Genomic DNA, 20,206 nt, shown 5'->3' on the forward strand with positions numbered 1-20,206 from the left:
CTCAAGTTTCTAAAACAATATTTTCTAAAAACAAAGTGGTTGAGCTTTCATTTGAGAATGAGATGCTCAAAGAAAAGGTTGATGTTCTGTCTTCTGAAAACCTACGTTTGAGGTACGTGGTAAGTTCATGGACAAAGTCTAGAGACGCTGTCAGACAGAAAATTCATATGTTGAGGCCTATCGGATGCAAATCTGGTTTAGGATTTGATAGCAATGACCCAGACCAGTCCTATAAGAAGTTAAACCTAGAAACTGACAAGTTTAAGCCTATAAACTTTGTCAAAGGGAGCTTAAAAGATAATGGAACTAACTTAAGCTATGAGAAGCTAACCTTGAAGGATGATACTATTTATGTTCCGCCGACTGTTAGTTGGCTAAAAGATAGGAAGAAAACAGTCAGCAAGTCTGGCAAACTAAAACCTAACAAGAAGTCTAGGAATTATAAATCAAAACCATCTTCCAAGGTTAAAGGATCAGCTGCTAGCAGGAAGACGCTTGCTAAGCCTAAATCATATGCATTAATCACAACACAAAATGAGAAATCTATCAAGATAACTCAATTATGGATTCCTAAGGGACTGATTGACTGAGGACCCAAGTGAATGTGGGTACCAAACGATTTTAAATATATTTTGTGTAGGTACATCAGAATAATTGCATGGGGGATTCAGTTTGGTATCTGGACAGCGGGTGTTCCAGACACATGACTGGAGATAAACGGATTTTAAATGATATAGCAGATTGTTCAGGTCCTAAAATCACCTTCGGTGACAACAAAAAGGGTAAGACCATGGGTAAGGGTAAGATTACCCATGGTAATGTAATTATTAACAACGTATTGCTTGTCGAAAATTTGTGTTATAATTTGATTAGCATTAGTCAATTATGTGATAATGGATTTACTATTGATTTTCAAACTCATGCATGTTTGGTTAAGGATCAATAGGGTAACATTCTGTTGACCGGAAGTAGGGTAGGAAACTCTTATAAGATGAACTGGAAAAATAAGATACTTGATCTCTTATGTATGATTGCCAAATCTGATCAAAACTGGTTATGACATAAGAGATTAAATCATCTTAATTTTAAAACCATTAATAACATTTTTTTCGCATAATCTGGTTTTTGGTTTACCAAATATGCATTTTTCAAAGGACAAGGTTTGTCCGGCTTGCTAGTTAGGCAATTAGAGCAAATCATCGTTCAAGAGTAAAGGGAAATCTCAATCCAACCGCTGTTTGGAAGTGTTACATATAGATCTTTTCAGTCCAATTCCTATAAAGAGATTGGGAGGAAAGAGATTCACCCTAGTTATTATTGATGATTTCTCACGATTTACGTGGGTAGTGTTCTTACAATCTAAGGATCAGACGGCTGAAAACTTGATTAAGATCCTTAAAAGAATTCAAAACCAAAAATCTTTAAACATTGTTTCTATTAGGAGTGATCGGGGAACCGAGTTCACCAACAGATGCCTAACTTCCTATATCGAGGAGTCCAGTATTAGACACGAGTTGTCTAGTGCCAAAACTCCACAACAAAACGGTATTGCTGAGAGAAGAGTTAGGACACTAAAAGAATCAGCGAGGTCTATGCTTGCTGATTCAGGTGTTCCTCATAAGTTTTGAGCAGAAGTCATAAACACAGCTTGCTACACACAAAATCGGTCAATAATTAACAAACGATTTGATAAAAACACCCTATGAACTATTTTACGGGAGAATTCCTATAGTGTCTTACTTTAAAGTATTTGGATGTAAATGCTTTATTCATGACAATGGGAAAGATTATTTGACCGCTTTTGATGTTAAAGCAGATGTTGGAATCATGTTAGGATATTCCTCAATTAGTAAGGCTTTAAGAGTATAAAATAATAGAACACAAACTGTTGAGGAATCTTTCCATGTTGTTTGTGATGAATATGTTGAAAACAAATCTAATAACCCCATCGATCATGCTAGTAGATTAGAAGCTATAAATCTTGAATCTGATAGTGAAGATGAAGCCCCTATTCAAAAGGATTATCTATTTGATCAAGTGGCCGATCCGGTTGAGAGTCAACCAGACGTCCAAACTTCTGTTCAATAAGTTGTTGACAGTTCGGACGTCGAGGGGCCATGTGTTCAGACATCCAATCCTTTAGGAACAAACTTCAGATGGAACAGAAATCATCCACCATAATTGATAATTGATAATCCTAATTCTCCTCTTAGGACAAGACGTTAATTGTTGGATGAAATGGCTAACTCTGCCTTTATTTCTCAAATTGAGCCCAAGAAAATTGGTGAAGCAGTGCTTGATCCAGATTGGATCAATGCCATGCAAGAGGAGTTAAACCAATTTGTGAGAAATATAATGTGGCATCTGACTCCAAGACCATCTGATCAATCAATCATTGGAACCAGATGGGTTTTTAGAAACAAGCTCAGTGAAGATGGCCTAGTTGTAAGAAACAGGGCCCGCTTGGTTGCCCAAGGATACATACAGGAGGAAAACATTGACTTTGATGAGTCATTTGCACATGTAGCTAGACTTGAGGCAATAACAATCTTCCTAACTTATGCATCATTTAAGAATTTCAAAGTTTTTCAAATGGATGTGTAAAGTGCATTTTTAAATGGTACTTTAAATGAAGATGTTTATGTTGAACAACCTCCTGGTTTTCTAGATCATGCGTTACCAAATCATGTGTTTAAACTTGACAAAGCTTTATATGGTTTGAAACAAGCTCCAAGAACTTGGTATGATACGTTAACTAAATTCTTGTTTGATCATGACTTCATTATTGGATCTGTTGATAAAACATTTTTTAGATTTGTTAAAGATTCTCACATTCAGCTTGTTCAAGTATATGTTGATGATATTATATTTGGATCAACTAACCCCAAATTGTGTGAGAAGTTTGCTAAGCTGATGCGATAGGTTTGAAATGAGCATGATGGGAGAATTAACCTTCTTCCTCAGCCTTCAAGTTCGACAACTTGAAACAGGGACCCTCATCAACCAAGCCAAATACACCAAGGAGCTGTTAAAGAAGTTTAGAATGAAGAGTTGCTCGGCTGCAGCCACTCCAATGAGTTCCTCTATAAAGCTAGACAAATAGGAAGGTGGTCAAAGTGTGGACATCACTGCCTACAGAGGATTATTGGCTCCCTGCTCTATCTCACTGCCAGTCGACCAGACATTCAGTTTGTTGTCGGTGTCTGTGAAAGATTCCAGGCTAATCCAAAACTTTCTCATTTCAATGTTGCTAAGTGTATTTTGTAATATCTAAATGAGACTCAAAATGTGGGACTATGGTATCTAAAGGATTCCAATTTCAATTTAACAAGTTACTCAAATGCAGATTATGGAGGTTGCAAGATTGATCGAAAAAGTACCAGTGGAATTTGTCAGTTTCTCGTTGATCGTTTGATCTCTTAGTTCAACAAGAAGCAGATGTCAGTCGCCACGTCTACATCTGAAACCGAATATCTTGTAGTAGGAAGTTGCTGCTCTCAGCTCTTGTAGATTCAACAATAGCTGAGGGACTATGGAATTGAAGTAGAGGAATCTCCGATTTTCTGCGACAACACAAATGCAATTGCAATCACCTACAATCCAGTTCTGCACTCTCGGACAAAGCGCATCGAAATCAGCCATCACTTCATCCGAGAGCATGTTAGTCAGAAACAAATTCGACTTTAATATGTCCCAACAGGTCAACAAACGACATACATCTTCACGAAGCCACTACCCAAGACTAAGTTTTCTCACTTTAGAAATATTTTAGGGCTTGTTGATCTTGATTGATTTTTTATCTTAATTGATTATGCACAAATTGAGGGGGAACATGTTGTTCAAATGTAACTGGACAAACGAGCAGACAGAGGTCTCAATATGTCCAATGGATCAGTATTCTAAGGAGCACATCTACTTAGACACATGTATGCTTTAGCAGTCTATGCTTCCGTTTGGATATAAGTCTTGGTTGATAACCTGCATGGTTAGACGTCGAAGTCTAGTAGACGTTTAGACGTTTGTGAAGACTAGCGTGGTTAGACATTGACGTCTAACTAGACACAAGTCTAGCACGTGGTGTTTATGCGTAATTAAACGTCCGAAGTCTAATAGACTTTTGGTCATCTATAAGACAAGCATGGTTAGACGCTGACGTCTAATAGACGTCTATCTAGATTAGAGGCATTGAGTTTAAAGAGTAAGTTAGACGTCTAACTACGTGTGTACCTAGACTGCTCATCTTCAGGCTAGTGGGACAGTTGTCCACTACTACCGTATCTTCCCATGTACTTTTCTCGCCAAAAACTAAAAGTTATCTCTTCAATAGCTTGAAGACATGTGTCTTTCAAAGTTAAAAAGAGTGACTAAAATGTATGACGACCTTTCAATACACGTATTACATTAATGACCATCTTTTATGATTAACCTTAAATGCTACCTATCTAAAGTAATCGTCTCATGGGAATTGGTTTTTGATAGTTCATATAATCATTGTCTTTATGCATCATACGTCAGTCTTCTATAAGAAGAATGATCACATTCAAACATGAAATCTTTATCTCATCTGTGAATCCTCATTTCTCTCTAAGAGTTCTTCGTGTGCCTCTTGGTATTCTACAATAAATCATTACTTTTTACTTTCGAAATGGGTTCTATTGTGCCATCCACCCTTCAAATAGATTTTGACTATGTTTCCACGCTAGTGATTCTTGAGATGGTAGCTATGTTTGAATCTCTCAAAGCATCAGGCCTTGAAAATTTTCTCAAGGCTCCTATCGTCATTCACGAACCGGAGGCTCGTGAGTATATCAAAAACGCTAGGCTATACGAAAACAGAATAGTCATGGCAAGAATCTTCAATGATATTGCCTGCTTCACTGAAGAATCTTTCGCTCAATTCTTCAATCTTCCGACCGAGGGATTGTCTGAGTTCCCTTCATCTTAGAAGGAAGTCCTGTCTTAGATGGGGCTTGTCTTCTCCGACACTTTTCGTGATGGGATTCTGGTTCCTGTCAAAAATATCGGACTACGGTCCTCCCTGAAAGTTGAGTTCTCTTTACTCAACGATATCATTTCCCGATCCCTCCTGGCCAAGGGATGTTCCAACTCCTACTCGAAGACCGTCTTCGAGATGATGATTGCTATCACTAAGAGGATAGTAATCAACTGGTCAAGTATCATTTTCCGCAACTTGTTAGTTTTGTCTGAAAGGAGGTCTCTTAGATATGCTGCTCATCTCAACATGTTGATTCCCTAACTCATTTCAAGAGTTGGAAGTCCTGGGATTCTTATTAAATCTTCCAGAGTCCTGAACTATCAAAGAGTTCTTGACTATGATATCCAATCTAGGAGGCTCAAGCTCAAGAAAAGAAATCTGGAGATCTTTCTGTCCGAAAGAGATCAGTAGGAATCTATCTCTCCCGATGATGTTAAAAAGGGGGAAAGGAAAAGATATAGCCTTAGATTTAGAGGGAAAGAAAATCTTTTGTTGTTTTTGAAAAAAATTCGATTATCGATCATGCTATGTATCTCCTAAACTTTTGAAAGTATGAACATATGATCTTTGTTTCTTTGCTGATTATGCTTATATGTTTTAATCGGTTATCGTGTCTTATTAATATTGCAAAGTCTTAACATCATCAAAAATGGGAAATTGTTGGGTCAAATAAGTTTGATTAACGTTATTTTGATGATGTGTGAGTAAAACTTAACAATGATTAAAATTCAAATATGAAAGAAGCTAAGTCGTCTAATTGTTTCTATGCATGTGCATCAGATTTGACTAATTTAGACGTGGTCTAAGCAGGCTAATTAAACGTGTTGCTAGTTAGACGTGCAGTCTAACAGATACGTAGTTAGACATGTAGTCTAATAGATACGTAGTTAGACGTGCAAGTCTAAAAAATACGTAGTTAGACATGTAGTCTAACAGATACGTAGTTAGACATGTCATTCTAACAGATGCATGGTTAGACGTACAGTCTAACAGATACGTAGTTAAACGCGTTAGTCTAACAGATACGTAGTTAGACGTGCAAGTCTAAATGATACGTAGTTAGACGTGCTAGTCTAACAGATAAGTAGTTAGACGTGCAATCTAACAGATACGTAGTTAAACGTGTCAGTTTAATAGATAAATAGTTAGACGTGCAGTCTAACAGATACATAGTTAGACGTGCTAGTCTAACAGATACGTAGTTAGACGTTGGCGTCTAACTCCTTCAGATTAGTCTGAAGTGATATGTAGTTAGACTTTGTAGTCTAACTCCATTAGACGTGGTAGTCTAATGGGATGCGAAGTTAGACGTTGCATTCTAACTCCATTAGACTTGGTGGTCTAATGGAACTCGCTGTTAGACATTGATGTCAAACTCCCTTAGACTTGGCAGTCTAATAGAGCACGTCTAATGCCTCGCTTCAGCAGCCGTTTGAAGTTAGCTTACGTCTACCCACGATCAACTAGCTGTACGCTACTCCTATTCCACTCTTTCTTACTGTCAAGTACGCAAGCTATTTGCATCAAATGAATGAACTCCATGTACGCGAATATTCTTCCCACTACTTGTTTAGTACAGGACAATTCCAGAAGGATATACGGCGCACTACCTTTCAGTACGGCCATGATCCATGAGCATAGTGTCTGTTGTACTCTTGTACTATGGAGGCTTTCCAATGGACACTTGCCACGTGTCCATGAAGAAGTTTCGACCATTGGTGTCCTTCTACTACAAATAGATGCTCAAGGACAACTGCCGAATCACCGGTTACTTTGCTCATTTTCTACAACCTTACAAGCGTACTCTTGCACTCACTGATACCTATCATCTTCCAAGTTCAAGAGAGAAAGAATAAAAAATTGTCTAGTTGAGTGAATATTGTTCTTAATATTGTAAGTTGAATAGAGGATGTTATGTTCAACAGAGTATTTAGCTAGATCAATAAACTATATTTGATTCAAAGAAGTATATAGTGAAATCCTTCCGGTTGTTGAAAGAATGAGTGACGTAGGAGAGTTAACTCTGAACATTCATAAACAACTTGATGTGTTCTTTCCATTTGTCTTCCATCTCTCATTGGTTCAAAGCTTCATACATAAACAAACAGCTCCGCACTTGAATCGTTTTAAGAATTTGTGAAGGTTTGCAAAGAATAAAAAGTTATATTAATCCCTAACAAGATTTATATCAATCCGTTTATCCGATGTTTCTAACAATTGTCAGACCCCCGTCTCTATAGATTGCACCGATCCTATCACTCTATCTTAAAATTCACGATTTACAAAAAATCTGCCATTAAATCTTGAGCTTTTGGATTTTTTGAATTTTCGTGTAGGGCCTTAAAACTTAAATCTGAACATCCCAAAACTTTCCTAAGGTCCTAAGAGTGTTCTCCAATCCTTGGTAAGATTTCAATCACCATCTAATTCATATTTCCAGTTTGAATTTGAAATTTTTATATTTCAAATTGCATAAGCTTGTATGCTGTAAGTTTGTTGTGTTTTTTGGTTGGAAATCAATCCTAGGATCATTTACAAAATTTATGTGTAGGTTAGATACAATCAATCAACCTTAAACAGATAAACGGAATTTAAATTTTGTATAATTCAAAAATCGGGTTTGTTGTTCTTGGGTGATTCTCTTGGATAACAACCCTGAAAGCATCTCAACATGATTGTAATGATGTTAGACAATTGTTTAGATCATTTGATCTATCTCGATCATGTTTGATTAAAATCAAAATTTTCAAATTAATTCAAAATTTTGAGTTATTGATTTGGTCCAAATGAACAACTAATGTTCTTGTTTTGGTATAAATCAAGTATATGAGATGTAAGGAAGCTATTGAATAACTCATTTCTCCTCAAAAGAGCCTTAAAACCAAAAATCCGATTTTCGGTCAAAAATTATTTTGAACAAATTGATCATCATCTAGGTCGATTGATACCTTGAGATAATGATCAACATGTTCTTAGAAGTTTTGTGAAGCTACCCAAGCTCTTAGATCAAAGAATCCAAACTCCAATCAAAATTACAAACCATGCAATTTTGGAGTTCTTGAGGACGGAGAGGTCCAACCTAAAACCTTCAATCCGGATCGAGAGTTAGGACCGAGAAATTCGAACCCAAGATCAAGAGGTCCGACCGATTTTCTTGAGCTAGGACCAAGAGGTCCGACCGATGGTGTTCACCTAACACCAAGAGGTACGACCGATGATTTTTACATCCATGACTAAGAGGTCCAATCTAGGACCTACAAGTTTAAACCAAGGACCGAGGAATCTCAACCCCGAATGAGAATTCCTAAACCTAGGACCGACAGGTCTGAACCTAGGACCGAAGAATCTCGACCCCGACTGAGAATTCATAAACCTAGGACCGAGAGAGTTAACCCTGAGCTAACTCAATACCGAGGGTTTTTACACCCCGATCGAGGATTTTAGCCTAGGACCGAGAGTCTTAGCACCTCGACCGAGGGACTTCAGCACCCCGACCAAAGATCCCGAACCCGACCGAGAGGTTCCTCGACTCGGACCGAGGATTTTTCAACCTTGGCCGATAAAATGAGCCTAGGACCGAGGGACATCGGTCCTAAAACCTGTTTGACTTTCATTTTAAAATTCCAAAATTATTTTTATAATTATGGAACCCAAAACCATTCTCTAAAAATTCAAAAAAATAGCCTATTTATTTATCTTACATTTAATTATATTCATCAAGACCTTTTTTTAAAAAAATTATATGATGTCATTATTTAACTTTTTTTTCTGATTGTTTTCTTTGAAAAGTATTCCTAATGAAATTAAATTTCTTACATGTGTTTTCTCACACTCCCCTCGAAAATATTCAATCATCAGACAAACAACACACCTGAACCCAAGACGGGCGGACTAAGGTAAGCTTAAGTCCACCTCAAAATTTTGTAACTTTTATATATATAATTAAGAGAGAGCTTTAATATATATAGTGTTTTAGAGATTATTATTTTCTTGAGATTTAGGCCAGGAGAGGGGGAAATTTGATGAAATGGCCCTCATAAGAGGCCTAATTCCAAAAAAGGCCCACAGTTGATAAAGTTGGTAAAAATGGCCTTTTTATCCTGTGAAATGACCGCACTGCCCCCATAACCCATTTATCGCTGATGTGCGAGAATTACATATGCGAGAATTGTGTAATGTTCGCACATCATCATGCGAGCATTACATGATTCTCGTATATGTGATTCTCGCACATCAACATGCGAGCGTTACAATCAATCAATAGCTAGGGTTTTAAAAAAACTAAATCGGTATGATTTCAGGTCAAATTAGATCGTCATTGAGCAAACATAAGAATCGGATTGTTGGGGTGCAAGACTCAGGTGCCAAAGCAGCTGATTTTGATGATGACGATGGTGGTGGTATGGTGAGTTATGAAAGTGGTGGTAATTTATAGAAAATTGATGTTATTATTACCAATGATTGTGTGCAACTAGTGTTTCTATCTTATTTTAGTAAACCGTTTTAAATACATGGGTTTTCCTTTTCACAAAAGAAAATGTAAACAATCATTTTTAAGTTTCTTCCTACCTTTTTGACTTTAGTGCAATTCACTACTCTCGTAAAAACATGGGCTTAATGACATGCTTAAGTTGCTTGGAAGTATGTGTAAATGATGTAGAAGTTATAAGGGTGTTTGAAGCATGCACACTTGAATTTATTACGATGGTGTCTCTTTAATGTATAACTTTTAAAATCTTAGGCATTTAATGCACAATCAAGAGCATTGCTCATGTAGAAGCTTGATAGGAGTGGCACCGCAACAAGGTTTGTCTCGGTTTTTGTTGTATTCTGAAACATATTGGATTGTCTTGTTAAAAGAAGTTAATGTTAATTTCTATTGTGAAAATCTACATTTGTTATGTTTGAAAAAATTATAATGATCTTGAAAATATTCTGATCACAATCTCTTCTAATTTTTTAATTAGATTATGGTTGTGACAGATGTTGTAAAATACTAGTTTCTAAATAGGCTCATATTTTCATAGCATTAATGTATGATGTTCTTATAGTATTACGGGGTCTCTTGGAGTACCAGCACTAAATGGGGTAGCATCAAGTCAACAGGTTGTTACCTTACCCTTAACGATGAATGGACAAGCTTCCATTCCTAGTGCACTACTTCCAACAATTGTGGTGTTAGAGCCTATTGGAATCCCAAGTGAAGGTCTCCTCTTGAAGAATATGTTTGATCCGACCATGGAGGTATTTTTTTCTTCTTGTTTTCCAAATCACTTTTTTGTTCTGTTTTGAGACTTGATTTTACAACTATGTTGCAGATGGACCCAGAGTAGGATTTGGAAATCAAAGATGATGTTGAGGTAGAATGTTCCAAATATGGTCCAGTTCTGCATATTCATGTTGACAAGTATGTTTATTGATGCATTTGATATCGGAAAAGAATATGCAGGAATATTATTGAATTTAGCTTACTTTAAAACGGATTTGATGATCCCCAATTCACTGAATACAGGAATAGTGTTGGTTATGTATATCTTCGATTCGAAACCATTCAATCTTCTGCAGTTGCTCAAGAAGCAATGCATAAGAGGTGGTTTGCACGCAAGATGATCTCAACAGTATTTTTGGTAAGCCTCTTTTTTTATCCTGTTTTTATTGATAATTTATTTAATCCTGCCAAGATAGTCTATGATTATGTATACTTTTTTATTGTTTTGATTTACAACAACCGTATGAGTACGATGAAAAGTTCAAACATGCTGCCGTGTGAAGATACAAAGGATTCAAACCGTAATCCATTTCAGGGCTGCTGCTTCCCAAATGCCTGGTTTCTTTATTTTTTTGTATGTTTATAGAAGACCTATGTGAAAACACAACTTGTTAGATGTATTGTAAACTTCATGCTTATCATTTAAGTCTTTCAGTGTCCTAAGCTGTTATCCAGTAATACTAAAAATGCATTGAAATTGTTCCAAGATATTATTTTTATTCTTGAGACAAGTAGTGGGTTTTGCTTACAAACTTATTTTATTATTTCCAAAATCATACTAGTAATGAAAACATATTGAATAGACAAATAGATTAAATGTAAAAAATACACAAAAATGCTTCTTAAATTCCATGTGGAAGTATTTATCAAAGAATGAATGAAAATTTCTTTAAACGCCCTTTCTATGTTGGTCGGATGTTCTTAGTTATCTTCAAAGACAGATTAAAATTTATCATTAGTAAGCAAAATCGAACAAAATTATTGTAAAATGTCCCAATGTAAAAGAACAAAGTTAATGTAAAATGTCCCAATAGTTAAAATGTTTGTTTGTGATAGTCTCGAATGTAAAAATTTGTAGGCATTCCATTTTTCTACCAATGTTTGGTTGTGATACTCCATGAGACTCCATGAGCTAAAATTTGTGATAGGCTTGAATGTTTGGTTGTGATACTCCATGAGACACATATGCCAAAATGCAGATGAGTTGAAAACATATGGCTGGAGATTATGGTCACCAAAATTTGGTATATTCACTTTCTACAAAATGCGAGAAATATACCAAATGCGAGAAATACATCAAATGCGAGAAATATACCAAATGCGAGAAATATCAAATGCGAGAAATATATCATTCACGCATTTTTATCTAAAACGCGTTAATCAACTCACGCTTTTTAGATGAAAATGCGTGAATGGCATTTCTCGTAATTGAGCGGTAAAATAAGCGTACAAGAGGTATTACAGACTTTTTGCATGACAAAAAGGCTCATTTTGTAAACATTATCCAGCGCAGACTTTTTTTGGAATTAAAACTATTAGTAGGGCCTAATAATTTATATATTTTATGTTATTTACGTTAAAAACATATTCAACCATTTTGAAAATATTATTAGTAATATTATTTTTCTATGGATTAGTGTGATAATTTTTAAAACCATATTGTACATATTATTTTTTTTGTTCGGCTATAACAAAAAAAATTTTTAAAAAGAAATCAATTTTTTTAAGCTTATCTTACCATAATTTCTGGATCCGTTTATGTCGAATCCATTATTTAAAAGAAAATCAAAACACTTAAAAATTGTCTGTTTTGATGAATGTAATTTGAATTAGCATTGACATATTCGAATTCTAAATTTACTTGAATTGATATTACATTATAATTTAATTTTTATGTTTGAAAAAAATATAAAATATAAAATTGTAATTTAATTTTAATTCCTATTTTTGAATAAAATTAATATAAATATATATTATTATTAATATATTAGATTTGATACAACCTATTAGGATAGTTTGGGAAAATGCTGTCTAAGTTATGATTCTGATTAAATAAACAAAATATTAGTTGAAAATATTAACTTTCTAAATTATAAAAAAAATATTGGTTGGGAATGTTAACCCTTAAATTTTAAAAAAAATAAATAAATATATATATATATATTTATATATCCGCTAAACATTTTAACTTATTAAATTAGAAAAAATAAATATTGGTCTAGTGTAAAAATAAAATAATAAATATTTAAATTACAATATCAAAATAAAAATAGTGGAATTATATTAGTTTGAATTTTATTAAAATTTTAATTTCATTTCTAATTTATAAGCTTAAATGATTTACCAAGAATTCAACTTACACCTCCTAATTTTATTAAACTTTCATGATTAACAAACCCATCCTTAGAATCTATGAATAAGAAATAGAAGAAAAAAAATGACTAGTAGCTAAATTTGAAAGCAGAATCATTTGTCATTTTTATAAATTCCAAGGACTGCAAGTATTTTTATACTATTATTTTTGCACAATTTCAAACTGTAAATCATTTGTTTAAAATTGATCGACAACTGTAGATTAAAAAAAAACCATCATGTTTTTCCTTCTTTTATTTTGTGGCTGAAAGTGAATATACACATTCACAGACATGTCATCCGACAAAATAATATAGACCCACTTTCAGAATTTGTTTATGACTGTACTAACTAGGACTAATTAAGATGAATCCACAACATGTGTCAAATATAAAACAAATGCAAATGGTTAACCTGATCTGGATTATTTGTTTGTTTGTACAAGATTATTGGTGGACACAAGGGATGAGTGTTAACTTATAATTTAATACCAAATTATTATTGAATATTTAACTTGTTTAATAAAAAGCGGTTTTAGATTCTTGTAAGTACAAAACTTGTATATAACGACTTGTTACAAAGTGTTATATGACGCCAAGACTAATTCTTATTTCCATGTAAATAAATGAGGGGATTATAGATCGAGAAACAAGTGGAAGGGAGAGAAGCAAACCCTTCAAGGCTGAAAACTTAAAACAGTGAAATGCAAATAAAAAATATATAAATAAAGTGAAATGAAAGAAGTAACATGTGTGAAATTGTTAGAATATTTTGTAAAGACTTTGTTAGAGAATTGATATTGTATTTTTAATTTGATTATACTACTTTGTATTACAATTCCTTAATATATATATATATATATATATTAACTAAAAAAATATTGTTAATCAATCGAACGAATCTACTATTTCACTCATATTATTGAAATAAATTTAGAAAAATAAAGTAATTGACAGTTATAATTCTCTTATAATATGTAATCAATTCGGTGAAGGTTATACACATTAATTTTAACTCTCTCTTAATGTGTTGTCAGATTTTAAGTTTAGCTCAGAACTCTTGAAACCTTTCTCTTGGAAGTTCTTTTGTAAGAATATCAATACATGTTTTTCTTGTCGACAAAACTCAAGTTGATTTTATTTTTATCTTCTATCGTTTGTCGAATAAAATGATGCTTGTCTTTGTAGATCTATTTGACACCAATGACTTCTTTGTCGATTGACTTGTCAACAAGATATCATGTATAATTCTTTGTGATCATATGAATTTTCTTCTTTATTAATTTTCTCCACGATTCTTCTTAGATTGATTCTTTAAAGTTCTCAAGCTCAACTAAACAATAGTTGCAAGTAGCATATATATCGTCTATTGATTCGAACCACTTTGGAGTTATACTCGGGGATGAGTAGTTTGATGAAGTCAGATAAGTTGAGTTGAGAATTTCTTCATTAAGTTGATCTAAGCTTGTACGCGTTTTATTTCGCCTCACCCTTTTTTTCTAACGGTCACATAATATTTTTTGGTACGCGAGATTTTCTCTCTTCTTATGTGTCTACTAATTTTAGATTTCACATAACGTTTTTTTTTATTTTAGGGCATGAAGAATTTAATCCTAAGATAGATTTATCCATTCAAATGCTCCGTCTTTAATAGCATTTTTGTGCGATTTGAAGTTGGTCGGTCACATTCCTTACTTATCGTTGCAAATGCTCCGCCCATGGAGGGGGCGCATCGAAGGACTTAAATGGTAAACGTGACCTGTGCACTTTTAGAAAAAGATTTTTTCTATGAAATCAATGATATAGAAACTCGTGACTTGTATTTCTCTCGAATCTCACAAAAGGTAGATAGGAGAACTATCCATAATGATGTTGGCCTATTTATTTGTGATCAGGAACCAAAGTGGAGTTCTATATCACAGACTTCTCATTACTTAGCCCGTACAGGTTCCAGATTAGTACGTGTTCAAAAATGGAATAATCTGGCTGACATTAAGAGTCTCCATTTTAGTTTACTTCTAAAAAAACTAAAGAAAAAAAAAAGAGTATCCACATATTAAGGGTCAGGTCCTTGGTTACGCATGAGGAAAGAGTCGCAACAATTATGTCCTATGCGCCTATCCTGTGCCATAGTCTCTACTGAATGTATTTGACCATTTTTTGTGAAAGTACATTACACGTTTACATTTTGAGTTCATGTGTTTTTGATTATGTATGCATTAACCTTGTCTCTAATCTAAAAGGAGTAATCCTAGCTCTAATTAGATTCCAATAAAGGTTATATTCAATCCATTAGAATTCTCTTGATTTCCATTTATCGTGTCTTAAGTATATTTTAATCGGATATCCTATTCTTAGTCAAAGGTGATTCTAGACTCTCATTAGGTGTTCCTAAACTTAAAGAAGATGTATTCTACCTCAAATGCACTCATTGAGAACACATGTGAATCACAATGTGAATTCTCGCATTTACCAATTTGCTTGAATGTTTAATTGTTGAGATAGATTGTGAATCCTTGCATGCGAAGGACTTCATTAGTATATTAGAATGTGGATTAGAAACGAAGAGGGAATTGGTGCCCCAAATTATGCAACAATCGAAATCGAGAAGTTTTTTATAGAGTTGAAAAAATTTCGATAGTTTTTGTGCAGGTCAAACGTAATTTTAGAAGCACTTCGCACTCGATTACTGAACTGTTTGGGGTTTTGAGACATTGATATGACTCCATTAAAACGAGAGTTTTTTTTGAAAGTGTTCCGAAAATTCTGAAAAATTCTAGGGAGGTGAACAATATGTTTTTGAACCTACTACGAAAATTTTATAATTTTCCGAGTTACGGAGCTCAAAATATGAGTATTCCAAAATAAGTCGTTTTATAAATGAGCCCCAAAAATTATGGAAAATAATATTTTGTTAAAAATATTATTTTGTTAAAAATAATATTTTTAACCATCCCTTAATTTTTTGATTTTTTCTAAAATCATTTAGAGTCTCCATTGAAGAAAAAAATATTATTTGGTATATAAAGAACCAAACAAGCCTTAAAAATTTCTCAAAAATTGGAAATTGAAACTTTATATCCAAAATTGGACAAATGTAAAGTTGGAGGGTTGATTTGAATGTGAACAATATTCTAGAGTTCAAATTAATTCGAATTCTCTAAAATTAATTCAAATTTGAGAGTTTGAGGTCAAAATTGCACAAGAAAAATGGTTTAAGGACCTATTTAATTCAGAATTAAATATTAATTCGGAATTAAACTTCATAGGCAAATTTAAACATCTAAAAAATCAAATGGCCACATTAAATATGCCTTGGAACTTGGAAGAATCGGAAAAGAGAAACACTGAAAAGCTGAAAAAGTTGTTCGTCGTCTTCGTCTTCCTCTACCTACAGCTCACCGGTTCCCAACGCCATGGCTGCACCTAGAGATTGTCCGACCAAGGACAGACACCTACGGTCGCCTAGGAATCAATCCTTCATCGTCGCCTTGTTGTTTGTCCGAATTTCGCTGGATTCCAAAGTCAAAGACTAGAGTAACCATATGTTCTTTCGATCTGGACTTCAGATTTTCTGAGAGAGCATCATCCTTGCCTCGTAGTTACTTTGGAAGACTAGAGCTCTTCAAGACATAGATTCTCCAAAGCATTGGCTACCTCAGATGATGAGTTCAAGATAAGAGAGTGAAGAATAGATGAATAAAAAATATTCTCTTACTAAAATCTATAAATTGGACAAAGGTTACCTTCTTTAACTCGTTGTCCTTAGAGGCATAGGCTATGCGAATAGCACGAGAGCATTCTTCATCGTCTGGAACTTCATTTGCACTAATGTCGTGTCGCCTTATGGAATGTCGTTGAAGAATTGGCGTGCAGTTCTTCCTCCAATGACCAAACGTTGATGTTTCCATTGAAGAAAATTTCTATGAACAAGGTTAGTCTCAACCTGAAATTTAATTAAAAAATCAACATGGATTCAACTTATTGTCAACGTCGGTGTATAGAACCGACGTCTTACATTTATTACAACATTATCAATCTAGAGAGACCCACTTGATGAAGCATAAGCAAAGAAGAAATGAAGTTGAAGATGAACTCGCTAGAGAAGATGAATGCTTTCTGGAATCACCTTCTATGTGTTCTTCATTTGGTTGCTTTCTTTCAAAGTCTCTCTCTTGTGTAGGTGAATCCTCGGTTGTAACTATCGTGTCCCCTCAAAATGAATGAGGAATCCTTTAAATACCTCCATTTATGGGTATTTCTGGAAGCCTTGAAATTAGGAATTGGTAACTCATTAAATGAGTTAGACAGACCTATTCTACCACTCAACTACACTTGGGCTGAGTTTTTCCTTCTAGGTAACCGGTCATGCTACACTTTGAGCTTTGGTTTGAACCAAATGGTCGAGTGTAGGACAAATTATGCATTTTTGAAGTTAGGCCTTTTTGGTTTTAATTTTCAGCCAACATGGATCAATCAAAACTTTTAATGGCCATAACTCTTGGATCTGACCACCATTGAGACATAGTTAGGGTACGTTGGAAAGGTGAGCTTGCTAGCTTCCACATTCGGTGGTTTAGAATAAATCTTCAAGGCATGCTCCTCATCAACATGTGCAGTCATTCGTTGCTCATTAACTAATAAATTGCTTTGCAATTCATCAATTGAAACTCTACTGAGATCTTTTGACTCTTCAATTGAATAGACTATATAGGAAAAATTAGGGGTCATTGATCTTAGTATCTTTTCAACAATATCCTCATCAATTACCTTGCCCGTGTTCTGCCTCATCTTGTTGACAATGATTAAGGTACACAAAAAGTATGCATTTACAAACTCTCATGCCTTCATCTGTAACACCTCGAAATCTTTTTTAAGAGCTTGAAATTATGATCATTGAACACAATTTGTTCCTTGATGCTTCTTCTTCATGGAATTCTAAATACTTTTGGCTTCTCTAGTATCTAGAATAGTTTGAAGAACTGTTCTATCAAAAGCGAAACAAATAGTTTTTTGTCTTCAAATCCTTCAATTTTGCATCGTTGTACGCCTTCACTTTAGTATCAACAGTTTTCTCTTCTGATTTAGCTGGAATTCCTTCTTCTACAATACCTCAATACTCCTTTGATCTAAGAAAATTTTCCAAAAACATGGACCAATGATCATAGAACCCATCAAACTTTGGAATTGATGATTGAACAAAACTGTCTTTTGTTGTCATTCTTCACTCAAATCACTCACAAAGTTTTCAGTGCTAGTTGACTCTTCAATTGAACAGACTATATAGGCAAAATTAGGGGTCATCGATCTTAGTATCTTTTCAACAACATCCTCATCAATTACCTTGCCTGTGTGTTGCCTCATCTTGTTGACAATGGTTAAGGTACGCAAAAAGTATGCATTTATAGACTCTCATGCCTTCATTTATAACACCTCAAAATCTTTTTTAAGAGCTTGAAATTATGATCATTGAACACGATCTGTTCCTTGATGCTTCTTCTTCATGGAATTCCAAATATTTTTGGCTGCTCTAGTATCTAGAATAGTCTGAAGAACTGTTCTATCAAAAGAGAAACAAATTGATTTTTGTCTTCAAATCCTTCAATTTCGCATCGTTGTACGCATTCACTTTGGTATCAATAGTTTTCTTTTCTAATTTAGTTGGAATTCCTTATTCTGCAATACCTCAATACTCCTTTGATCTAAGAAAATTTTACAACAACATGGACCAATGATCATAGAACCCATCAAACTTTGGAATTGATGATTGAACAAAACTGTCTTTTGTTGTCATTCTTCACTCAAATCACTCACAAAGTTTTCAGTGCTAGTTGGCTCTAATACCATATCTAAAGACAATAGTGTATAGGATATGTTTGTATTCCTTAATCAACAATAACTGAAAAGATAGAGATATTTATATCCTTACAAAAACAAAAAAAAATTAGGAACCACTACTAACCCAAACTTAATGGTATTACTTACCAAAGCAAAAAAATAGGAATCACTACTAACTTAGTGATGCCAAAACAATAAATTAGGAACCACTACCAACACTAACTTAGTGGTGTTTTGCATAAAAAAAACTAATTTAACATAATTAATTCTAAAAGGATATACTAGGTAAAAACTGACTAACATTAACCACTTGAACATTGAGATCAATCTCAAGTTAGTCCCCGTTTATTTGAGCATGTTCAAATTAGGATACTTTAGTCTGTTTTGGCTAGTAGGATTGAACTGGTAATGTTTTGAGAAGTGATTTGGATAAAGAAACACGAGTATTGATATCATCTTGTACTTGCTATGTTTTTGTTGGGCCTTTGGGTCCAGCCCAATCAGACATTTAATTAAACAAGAAAACCCTAAAAATGTTGCTCATTCTATCATTCCAGAGAGAGAACATTCTACAAATAAGAAGAAGAAACAGATAAGAAGAAACAAAGGAAGAAGAAGAGAAGGAGACAATAGATCTCTTACATTTTCACTTTCAGGTTCCAATTTCTTGTTGTTTTATATCTAGACTAGCTTGAGTCTTAATGAAATTGGTTTTCTCTGTTTGTATACCTCAACTTTGGGTTTAAAGTTGAGAAGAACATTTGTATCTGTTTCTTGTTTATAGTAAAATTTGCTGGTTGGCCCCGTGGTTTTTTACCCTCCAAGTTGAAAGGGTTTTCCACGTAAATTTGGTGTTGTTTTGTTTTGTGCTTAATCTTCTGTTTTAGACTTGGATAACCTATGCATTTACCCATCTCACATTGCTAGATTACAGTATAAAAGTAATATTCGTTTCAAAATTCCCAACAAGTGGTATCAGAGCTGTTAGGTTTATTTTTCGAAGATTGCTTTTGTAGGTTGAGATTGAAGGAAATAGCACAATGATCAGGTTGAGAAATAATAACTATAAGATTTGGAAATCCAAGATGGAGGATATCCTTTACTGTAAAGACTTTTATGAGCCAGTTGAAAGAGATAGTGCGAAGCCAAAAGATATGTCTGACAGTGAGGAAATGTTTACTTAGGTTTGAAGCTTAAGATGAAAAATGAGAAGATGACAGAAAAGAACAACACGGTAGTTTGTTTATGGATGTTCGGAGTAAACTCTCCTACGTCACCCCTTCTTCCAACCATTAGAAAGATTCACTATAATATGATTCGAATCAAATACAGTTTGCACACACTTAGCTCACAGTTGAACAGAACACACTCTGTTCAACTTACAAGATGAAGAATATCACTCAGCTAAAGGATGCTTTGATTCTAACTCTCTCTTGATTAACACACATTACAATCAGGAAAGCAGCTCACAGTATGAATATTCAAAAGCTTGATTTCTCAGTAATTTTAGTAAGCAAGATGATCGAGAGGTTGTCTGTTGTCCTTAGCAATCTTTAAATATGCACAGGTACCAACGGTCGAATCTTTAGAATGATACGTGACACTCTTCTATTGGAACGCCTCCATAATACACATCAGACTCTAAATACTAGGATCGTGGCCGTACACAACATGTAGTGCGCCTAATATTCTTCAGAGATTTACCGGCAAAACAAGTAGTGGGAAGGATATTCGCTTACGTGTCATTAGTTA

General features: G+C 34.3%; 1 pseudogene; it reads left to right on the plus strand.

Annotated features, from left to right (window-relative positions):
• Nucleotides 1-9,287: 9,287 nt before the first annotated feature.
• Nucleotides 9,288-19,638, plus strand: LOC124915745 (annotated as a pseudogene).
• The last annotated feature ends 568 nt before the right edge of the window (nt 19,639-20,206 follow it).

Source organism: Impatiens glandulifera, chromosome 9, assembly GCF_907164915.1.
Source record: "Impatiens glandulifera chromosome 9, dImpGla2.1, whole genome shotgun sequence".
In the NCBI taxonomy this organism is placed as follows: Eukaryota; Viridiplantae; Streptophyta; class Magnoliopsida; order Ericales; family Balsaminaceae; genus Impatiens; species Impatiens glandulifera.